Below are 11,320 nucleotides of genomic sequence, written 5' to 3' on the forward strand. Positions count from 1 at the left end.
CGTGTCATGTGAAGCTTGACCAATCACTTTGTTGACGCACCTGACCAATCAGAACGTTGATGGACCTGACCAATCAGAACGTTTAGAGACCAATCAGAACGTTGACGGACCTGACCAATCAGAACGTTGACGGACACGGACAAAGTCAGGTATAGAGCAGGATCGCGCCGCTAGAAACACCTCGACCTCCAAAAGGCTGCTGAACAGACCGCTGGTGTCGGCACCTATTTTACACCTGATGTAAGGCCAGGTCCAACTGGTGCTGCTTGCACAACCGCAAGACAACAACAACCCACGCTCAACCAGGCCGTCGCAGCTTCATTTGACCAGCTGTCGGCTGAAGTGTTGTGGGCACTTAAAACAGTGGACTCTCACTATTCATTTACCTCCAGCGCCAACACGAGTGAGCTTTTCAGAGCTATGTTTCCCGACAGTGCAATAGCGTCCAAATTTGCGTGTGGGGAAACAAAATGTGCGTACCTCAGTACATTTGGACTGGGACCCTACTTTAAGTCACTCATCGTAAGAGAGGTATCCAGGCAGTCTGCTTACACGTTGATGTTCGACGAAAGTCTCAACAAACCGCTCCAAATGAAGCAGATGGACCTGCATGTTCGGATTTGGGACGGGGGGAGGTGAAAACCAGGTATGTTGGCTCTGAGTTCCTAGGCTACACAGCTGCCCAGTACATAGTTGAACGGATGCAAAATATCTGAAACTGGAATGAAGAACCTTGTGCAGCTATCCATGGATGGGCCGAATGTAAATTGGAAAGCGTTTAATTTACTTCAATCTGAACTTGCCCAAGTTAACAAATCCCTACTGAACAGCGGGTCGTGCGGTCTGCACACGCTGCATAATGCGTTCAGGGATGGATACCGGGCAACTGGATGGGAGGTGGACCATACCCTCTCCATGATGTATTGGATGATTGGATGTTTAAAGACAGCCCTGCGCGCAGAGAAGACTTCATAAAAGCCACAGGCTGTGACACGCCCATGCTTAAATTCTGCCAGCACCAATGGGTTGAAAATGTGACCGTTTGTGAGAGAGGACTGTTGTTGTGGCCTCACATTATTAAGTACATTGATGCAGTGGCAAGAAAGGAAGTACCAGAGCCAAAGATCAAGTCGCTCCAGGAGGTCAAGAAAGCCTCTGCAGATCCACTGTTTGTAGTGAAAGCCTCAATATTCCTGAGCATAGCCAAGCAAGTCACTCCCTTCCTGGTCCAATACCAAACGGATAAGCCAATGTTACCATTCATGAGCGAGGACATGTACAGGCTCATAAAAGGTAATTATATACCCCTTCTATAGTAAAATATTATTTATAGTCTTACATTTACATAAAGAGTAAAGCTTACACGGATATAGCTTGAATGGCAGTGGTGTAAAGTAACTTAAGTACAAAGTATTTCTTTTAGATAATTTCACTTATATTTGTCAATTGTTCAATACTTCTACTTGCAGTTATTTGAAAACTTACAAGTTACTTTGTAGATTTAAGATTATTACAAACTGTGCATTAACCAATTAAGCCATATTTTGTACCTTGTCTTTTCGAAAATAGCCGATCTAAAAGCTCACATTGTGATTTGTTGTGAGCTTGTAGATCAGCTATTTCCAAAAGAGTTTGACACATTTTGGAGAAAAATTACTTGTGAAATGGGACAATCTGCATACTGTACTTCTACTTTTGGTACTTTTTGTTTTGATGTCAATTTCTACATTGTGGTATTGCTACTTTTATTTAAGAAAAACTAATCTGAAAAGTTTTTCCATTACTGCTGTGGCCAGATATTATAATAATACTGGCTTTGTTATTAATGAAATGCATGAGCCCTCTATTGACCTTAAGATGTACATACCACAAAGAGAGATATTTGACAGTAATATCCAATTTTGCTCCAGTGATTAATCAATGCACATTGAAATACAATTTTAAGCTAGAACATATGACAAATATTATTGTCAGTCCATGTATAAATACATTTGTTAAAACAAATATTTCTGATGAAGTCAGTCCAATGGAGCCAGTAAACTCATATTAATGATTTGGCCTTTAATAGCTTGTTAATGTAGTCATGAGAAAAAATATTGACATAGATGGAGCAATAACAAAAGAAATGTGTTCTGCTTTGTTCTGTCTGCAGGGCTTATGGACCGTTTCATCGCAGAGAAGACCATGAAAGAGGCTACCTCTGCATACAAAGTTCTCCAGGTGCCCTTTGAGCAAGCAAGTGAACATAAGGATGCTTCAAAGGTGGACATTGGTTTTACAGCAGAAACAACACTCAGTAAACTGAAAAACCAGAAAAAGATCTCAGAGAGGCAGGTGCTTGAGATAAAAACACATTGTAAAAAAATCCTCATTTCACTCTTGCTCAAGTTTGTTAACAAGTCACCTGTGCAGTACCCACTTGTTAGAAACATGCAATGCCTAGATCCAAGACAAATGGTTGCAAACAAAGAGCAGTGTGGGAACAAAATGAAGAGAGTTCTGCAGACCCTTGTGGCTGCAAATCAAGTGCAGGAGTCAGTATGTGATGATGTCTTGAGAGAGTACAAGGAATTCTGTGATTTCTCTCTGATCACTCCAGGGTTCAGAGAATTTGACCCCTCCTCAGATAGAGTGGATACTTTGTTTCATGAGACTATGGGCTCTAGCAGTAAATTCAAACATCTGTGGGATGTGGTGAAGGTGCTCCTTGTGATGTCCCATGGACAGGCAAGTGTGGAGAGGGGATTTTCTGTGAATAAAGAAGTTGTGGTGGAAAATCTAAAGCAACAGTCTAGTGGCACTGAGACTCATCATTGACCACATCAGGGCAGTTGGAGGGGTTTGTAAGGTTAAGCTAACAAAAGAACTGCTCGCATCAGCTGCAGGTGCAAGGCAGAAGTATGTTGCCCACCTTGATGAGCAAAAGAGAGAGAAAAGTAGACAGACTCTTGCTATGAAAAGACAGACTCTCATGGATGAATTAGGTGAGCTGAAAAAAAAGAGGGCTAGAATTGATGCTGACTCCAAAGCCATGGAGAATAAGCTGCAGATGAGTTTGCAGAAAAGGCAGAGACCACTAGCAAACTTACCTTCATTGCAAAGTCCAACAGCCTCCGCCGTTCAGCCAAAGAAAAAAAAAACAAGCCTGCTAGACATTGAAAGGCAAATTGATGAGAAGCTAAGAGAAATGAAAGAATGAGAATCCCGAAGTGGTCACAGTTTAGCAGTTAAATTGCCATGGTTAATTGTACAAAAAAAAGAGAAGAAACTAGAAAAAGTGCTCCTCGGAGCACAAGTCTCCGCCAGGTCAGCTAGGTTATTATGGCCTCCTGGTGGCGCTATAATAGGCCAATGTGAAAAGGGTGCCATTTCTTCTTAGGCCTTGCACGGCAATCGGACACTGCATTCATGAGTTGAGGCATTTTGTTCCAAAAATGTGGTTTGCTAAATTAGACCAGCTGGTGGCGCTATAACAGGCCAATGTGAAAAGGGTGGCATTTCTTCCTCGGCCTAGTGGGAATGTGTGTGCAAAATTTCACAGAAATCGCACACTGCGTTCATGATTTGAGGAATTTTGTTCAAAACGGACCTATCCTGCAAACTTTAGAAGCCAATGTTAGCCAAGTAGGATAGAATATGAAGTATCGGACACATCCATCTTGATCACATGACTATAGAGAGACTGTGTACCGATTTACGTGATTTTTGAACATAATCTGAAGGAGTAAGAGCAAAAAATGTGTTTTTCAAAACTCAGCCTCCTGGTGGCGCTCTAAAAGGCATATGTGAAAAATGCACGGCAAAGGGTTTTCCTTGGCCTCTAAGGAGTGTGCATGCAAAGTCGCACGCAGATCGGTGCAGTTATAGCTAAAAACATGAATCGGCCTGTTATAGCGCCACCATGAGGCTGATTTGAAAGTTTTCAAAAGACAATTCTTCCTGGGCCAAGTGGGAATGTACGTGGAAAAGTGCACGGAAAGTGCATGCTGCGTTCATGATTTGAGACATTTTGTTCAAAATGAACCAATCCTGCTAACTTTGGAAGCCAATCTTAGCCAATCAGGATGGGATATGGAAAATCGGACAGATCCGTGTTGATCACATGGCTATAGAGATACTGTGTACCGATTTGTGTGTTATTCGGAGAAAATCTGTAGGAGTAACATTAAAAAATGTGTTTTGCAAAAGTCGGCCTCATGGTGGCGCTATGACAGGCTGATCTGAAAAATGTGGGGCAGAGGTTCTGCTGTGGCATCCAGGGAGTGTGTGTGTGCGCAGTTTCACAGCGATCGGGCCAACGGTGGCGGAGATTAGCTGGTCGCAGACAGAAGGACGGACACACGGACGGACGGACGGACGGACGGAGGGTAAAACATACTCTCTCGCCATGCCTATCGGCCTGGCGGAGACAAAAACAGACCATCTCAAGGCATTACCTGCAGAAATTGTCCATGGGACACTTTGACTGCTGTTTATTGTTGTGCTGTTTACTTACTTGACTTAGTTCCTCCCGTTCCTGTTGGAATGTGCTGTTTGACTGTAATTATTACGGGGCCAGGCTTCCAGCATGGACCCGTTTTGTTATTGGCATTATTACGGGGCCAGGCTTCCAGCATGGACCCGTTTTGTTATTGGCATTATTACGGGGCCAGGCTTACAGCATGGACCCGTTTTGTTATTGGCATTATTACGGGGCCAGGCTTCCAGCATGGACCCGTTTTGTTATTGGCATTATTACGGGGCCAGGCTTCCAGCATGGACCCGTTTTGTTATTGGCATTATTACGGGGCCAGAGCTCAGCTCTGGACCTGTTTTGTTATTGGCAGTATTCTGTCACTTCTGCCACTTTTCGCAGTTCTGGCTGAACCGCGCTGTCGCTTTTTACGAAACTCGGCCATATGGTAGATGGTCATGAAAAACGATCAAAAAATAATTCTCACAATCTTTCGTCCAAAGGTGGCGCTATAGCACTCAATTGAAAATGCCAACTTTGACCAGGTACAACTCATGCCCTGTTTGACCTACAGCTATGAAACTTGGATACACATATGCGTCTCCTCATGCTGAACAACTTTCACCCTCTGACTTTTGACCTCTGACCTTTAGATCTCCCACCATTTTGAATTATATGAAAAACAGTCATTGGCTCCTAACTTCTGCATTTTTTCACTTATGGAAAATCCGTTGGAAATTTTTGTAGGCAGAGGTCCAAAGTTCAAGTATTAAACATTTCGTGCAGATTGCTCAAAAATCCCAGGAGGAGATAGATTTTAACTATTACAGTTTTATGAAAATTATTCATCTGTGCCTAAAACATACATGCAGACTCACATTTCTTTGAAACTTTGCAGAAATGTACAGGGTCATTCCAAATATCACTGAAACCAATCTTACTCCAATTGGCCAAAAGGGGGCGCTATAGCAATTTTTTGAAAAGGCAGACTTTAAACAGGCATAAGTCATGCCTCGTTTGGCCGAAAGTCGTGAAACTTGCTTACACATATGCCTTGACTCATGAGGAACACACGTATCGATTTGACCATTAAGCTCCGCCCTTAGATTTTCCGCAATTTTGAGCAGTTTGAAAAATACTTGTTTTTGCCAGTTCTGGCTTAACCGTGCATACGCTTTTTACGAAACTCGGCCATATGGTAGATGCTCATGAAAAACTACCAAGAAATAATTCTCACACTCATTCGTCAAAGGGTGGCGCTATAGCACTCAATTGAAAGTGCCAACTTTGAACAGGTACAACTCATGCCCTGTTTGACCTACAACCATGAAACTTCGATACACACATGTGTCTCTTCATGCCCGACAACTTTCGTGGTCTGACTTTTGACCTCTGACCTTTAGATCTTCCACCATTTTGAATTATATGAAAAACAGTCATTGGCTCCTAACTTCTGCATTTTTTCACTTATGGAAAATCCGTTGGAAATTTTTGTAGGCAGAGGTCCAAAGTTCAAGTGTTAAACGTTTCGTGCAGATTGCTCAAAAATCCCAGGAGGAGATAGATTTTAACTATTACAGTTTTATGAAAATTATTCATCTGTGCCTAAAACATACATGCAGACTCACATTTCTTTGAAACTTTGCAGAAATGTACAGGGTCATTCCAAATATCACTGAAACCAATATTACTCCAATTGGCCAAAAGGGGGCGCTATAGCAATTTTTTGAAAAGGCAGACTTTAAACAGGCATAAGTCATGCCTCGTTTGGCCGAAAGTCGTGAAACTTGCTTACACATATGCCTTGACTCATGAGGAACACACGTATCGATTTGACCATTAAGCTCCGCCCTTAGATTTTCCGCAATTTTGAGCAGTTTGAAAAATACTTGTTTTTGCCAGTTCTGGCTTAACCGTGCATACGCTTTTTACGAAACTCGGCCATATGGTAGATGCTCATGAAAAACTACCAAGAAATAATTCTCACACTCATTCGTCAAAGGGTGGCGCTATAGCACTCAATTGAAAGTGCCAACTTTGAACAGGTACAACTCATGCCCTGTTTGACCTACAACCATGAAACTTCGATACACACATGTGTCTCTTCATGCCCGACAACTTTCGTGGTCTGACTTTTGACCTCTGACCTTTAGATCTTCCACCATTTTGAATTATATGAAAAACAGTCATTGGCTCCTAACTTCTGCATTTTTTCACTTATGGAAAATCCGTTGGAAATTTTTGTAGGCAGAGGTCCAAAGTTCAAGTGTTAAATGTTTCGTGCAGATTGCTCAAAAATCCCAGGAGGAGATAGATTTTAACTATTACAGTTTTATGAAAATTATTCATCTGTGCCTAAAACATACATGCAGACTCACATTTCTTTGAAACTTTGCAGAAATGTACAGGGTCATTCCAAATATCACTGAAACCAATCTTACTCCAATTGGCCAAAAGGGGGCGCTATAGCAATTTTTTGAAAAGGCAGACTTTAAACAGGCATAAGTCATGCCTCGTTTGGCCGAAAGTCGTGAAACTTGCTTACACATGTGCCTTGACTCATGAGGAACACATCTATCGCTTTGACCAGTAAGCGCCGCCCTTATATTGTCCGCAATTTTGAGCAGTTTGAAAAACACTTAAACCCAGGATTTTTCAGCTATTTGCGTGAAACTGTATCATCTGTGTGATCTCCTTTTTCACAGTTACTTGTCTGTTGGGCCAATGGCGTCTCCCTTATATGAATGCCTCACAATCTCGACGTCGCCAGTTCAAGCCTCACTTGATGCAGACTTAATTTAAGTTGAATTGCAAACAACATGACTGTATCAATGAATACATGTGCAAATGGTAAAGATAACCTGAAATGCTTATTTGAGAGTACGTTTTTTCAATGTATGACATACTTCATTCTGAAAATAGCTGATCTACAATCTCACAACTTTTCATGGTTTGTGAGCTTGTAGATCGGCTACTTTCACTAGTTTTGGTTCTGAGGAGATGTACAATTTCTTCATTGGTAAATGGTTTGTGAACGAGTGATCTTAGTGTTAGTGAAACAGGGGCTTGGTTCATGAAAGAAGGCAAGAGTTTATGATCTTGCCTTGAACTGCCTGTTAATGGCAGTAGGTTGAGATGTCCAATCAAACCATTATGTTTCCATCTCTCTCTCTCATCAATCTATTGTTTCCATGTCACTCTCTCTCTCTTCAATCTATTCCGTTTCCATGTCTCTCTCTCTCTCTATTCACTGGCCCCGTATTATCGCTGCTTGCAGCTATATTTCCATTTCTTCTTCTTCTTCTTCTTCTTCTTCTTCTTCTTCTTCTTCTTCTGCCGTTTTTGCCAGTTCTGGCTGAACCGTGCATACGCTTTTTATGAAACTCGGCCATATGATAGATGGTCATGAAAAACGATCAAGAAATAAATCTCACAATATTTCGTCAAAAGGTGGCGCTATAGCACTCAGTTGAAAATGCCAACTTTGAACAGGTACAACTCATGCCCTGTTTGACCTACAGCCATGAAACTTCGATGCACACATGCGTCTCCTCTTGCCTAACAACTTTCACTGTTTGACTTTTGACCTCTGACCTTTAGATCTCCCACCATTTCGAATTATATGAAAAGCAGTAAAAAGCAGTTCAAATCTATCTCCTGGGATTTTTGAGCAATCTGCACGAAACGTTTTACACATGAACTTTGGACCTATGCCGACCAAACGGTGCAAGCAGATTTTTTTTAAGTGAAAAAATGAAGCTTTAATGAGCCAATGAATATTGCATTTTTATGACAATTATTCATCTGCCCCTAACACATACATGCAGACTTACCATTCTTTGAAACTTTGCAGAACTGTAAAGGGCCATTCCAAATATCACTGAAACCAATCTTACTCCAATTGGTCAAACGGGGGCGCTATAGCAATTTTTTGAAAATGCAAACTTTAAACAGGCAAAAGTCATGCCTCGTTTCGCCGACAGCCATTAGACCTGCTTACACATGTGCCTTGACTAATGAGGAACACATCTATCACGTTGACCAGTAAGCACCGCCCTTAGATTGTTCGCAATCTTGAGCAGTTTGAAAAACACTTAAACCCAGGATTTTCCAGCTATTTGCGTGAAACTGTATCATCAGTGTGATCTCTTTTTTCAGAGATTTGTCTGTTGGTCCAATAGCTTCCCGCTTAAGTGTATGTCTCACATCCTCAAGGTGACAGGTTCAAGCCTCACTTGGTGCAGACTTCATCTAAGTTGCATTTCACACAACATGACTATCAATGAATACATCTGCAATTGTTAAAGATAACATGAAATACTTAATTGAGTGTTTTTTACATACTTCATTGTGAAAATAGCTGATCTACAATCTCACAACTTTTCCGATAGCAATGAGAGTATGTTTTTTCAATGTATAACATACTTCATTGTGAAAATAGCCGATGTACAATCTGACAACTTTTAATGGTTTGTGAGCTTGTAGATCGGCTACTTTCACTAGTTTTGGTTCTGAGGAGATGTACAATTTCTTCATTGGTAAAGGGTTTGTGAACGAGTGATCTTAGTGTTAGTGAAACAGGGGCTTGGGTCATGACAGAAGGCAAGAGTTTGTGATCCTTAACAGACAATATCAGCCTGGACAATCCTATAGCACTATAGGTAGTGTTGCAGCTACCTAAGAGTGCCTCACGACCGCAAGGTTGCTGGTTCAAGCCTCTCTTGATGCAGACTCATTTAAGTAGAATTGCAAAAAACATGACTCAATCTATTCCGTTTCCATGGCTCTCTCTCTCTCTCTCTTCAATCTATTCCGTTTCCATGTCTCTCTCTCTGTCTCTTCAATCTATTCCGTTTCTATCTTCAATCTATTCCGTTTCCATGTCTCTCTCTCTCTGTCTCTTCAATCTATTCCGTTTCTCTCTCTCTCTCTCTCTCTCTCTCTCTCTCTCTCTCTCTCTCTCTCTCTCTCTCTCTCTCTCTCTCTCTCTCTCTCTCTCTCTGAGGGGCGGCCATAGCTGAGTGGTTAGTGAGCCCGCCTAGGGAGCCAGAGGCTCTGGTTGCAAATGTGTCGATGAAATGAAATTTGTCCCTGAGCAAGACTCTTAACCCCTAATTGCTCACAGGCCCTCATTGGAAACAAGACCGCAAGGACTTTCATGAACTGACCTGTTAAAGGAATTATCATTTCTCTTTCTCTCTCCTGGCCCCGTATTATCGCTGCTTGCAGCTATATTTGTGCTTAGGATTAAGTTGACTTATTTTATTTTATTGTGTTGTCCAGGGGAAGCCAAATATGTAAGCATTAACTTTAGGCACTTTAACATTACCAGGAGTAAGCTGTTCTTTTTATTTTATCATTTTATTTGACTGACTTACTCTACCTGTTCAGTGTTTTTAGCTTTTCGAGCATTCATTGAAATATTGTAGCATCTACTGGTCTGGAAATACTGTACTGTTCCTAAAATAAATGGCACTTTAAGTTTACCACTCTTGATTTGTTTTGCATAATTATGTTCATCCCTCCTTGTGTCTGACAGTATCCTCTTGTTGATATTAACTTACATAGGAAAACCAACAACAAAAGTGTAATTTAAAACGCCCTTGCATCCTTCATTACTTTTGAATTCATAAATGGGGCAAATGCAAGGCAATATTATTTAAATAAAATAAGTCATACGGATGCCATAATGCAACGGATCCATTTGGTTCCATTTGTACACTCAGAGTTAAATTGACATAGATTGTACAATATAAATTGCCGTCCAAGTGATAGAAATGCTATTAAATGGGGGTCTGTAGCCCTATGCATGTCAAACTGGGTGGTCCTTGAAATTAAAATGGTTGAGAATCACTGCTAGAGCCGTAAAAAATCTTCTCTTATGGGGGTCCCTGGCATATCTTTTGAAATGGGGGTCCGCGGGCTAATAAGTGTCAATTTGGGGGTCCTTGACATGAAAAAGTTTGAGAACCACTGCCATAATGAGTCTTCCAGTGAGCTATGCCCTAATTCTGCACGAAATGTTGAATGAAATTGTACTATTCTATATTCTATGCTTTATTTTTGCTACACTGCCTATCTTTGGGCATTCTACATAGGAGTAAGAGACACATTATTGCGCTGAATGATTGTTATATAGGCCTGGAAATTGGGCTAAATATTCTGGAAAAGTTTTGGAAATTCATTGCTAAAAATGTGTGGGGACCCTGTTTATCTGTGGAACCGAGTCAAACAAAATGGGGGTCCCCAATATGGTTATTTTGGGGGGTCATGGCCTGAAAAGATTGAGAACCCCTGCTTTAATGCAGTAAACATGAACGTAGCGTTTACCGTGGTGAAGTGTTGAATATTCACCCGCAGCTGGGTTTAACGAGACAGCGGTGCAAAATGAAAATGCGACGTTTCCTAAACGGGCTATCACAGATGATCCGATCATCTTGTAAAAAATGTAAGCATATGCCAAGATAACTGAGACTAACATTTGACTACATTTGACCAATGAAATGAATGAATTCCTAATTTATGCACGTGAAAACAGAACTACAAGCTCACAACACGTGTGGATGCAATGAGTTGTGAGTTTATAGATCAGATATTTTCAGCCCCACCTACCAGGTTTATTGACCAATCATACGTCCCAATGCTTAATTTATGGACCTAACATAACATATCTACAAGCTAACATCGTGTCTCTCCCATGAGCATTGCAGCTTGAAGATCTGTTGTGTTTGTTGATCACACAGCTCCCAAAGTCCCCGCCTGCTTTCTTCTTGCCAGCGAGGGAAACCCACTAATGTTTTACTGAAGTAAAAGTATCAAGACAGCAATTTGATGGCTAAATCAATGTAAATTATTTTATTAAAAATC

This window comes from Gymnoscopelus microlampas (assembly GCF_963454915.1).
Source record: "Gymnoscopelus microlampas genome assembly, chromosome: 10".
NCBI lineage: Eukaryota > Metazoa > Chordata > Actinopteri > Myctophiformes > Myctophidae > Gymnoscopelus > Gymnoscopelus microlampas.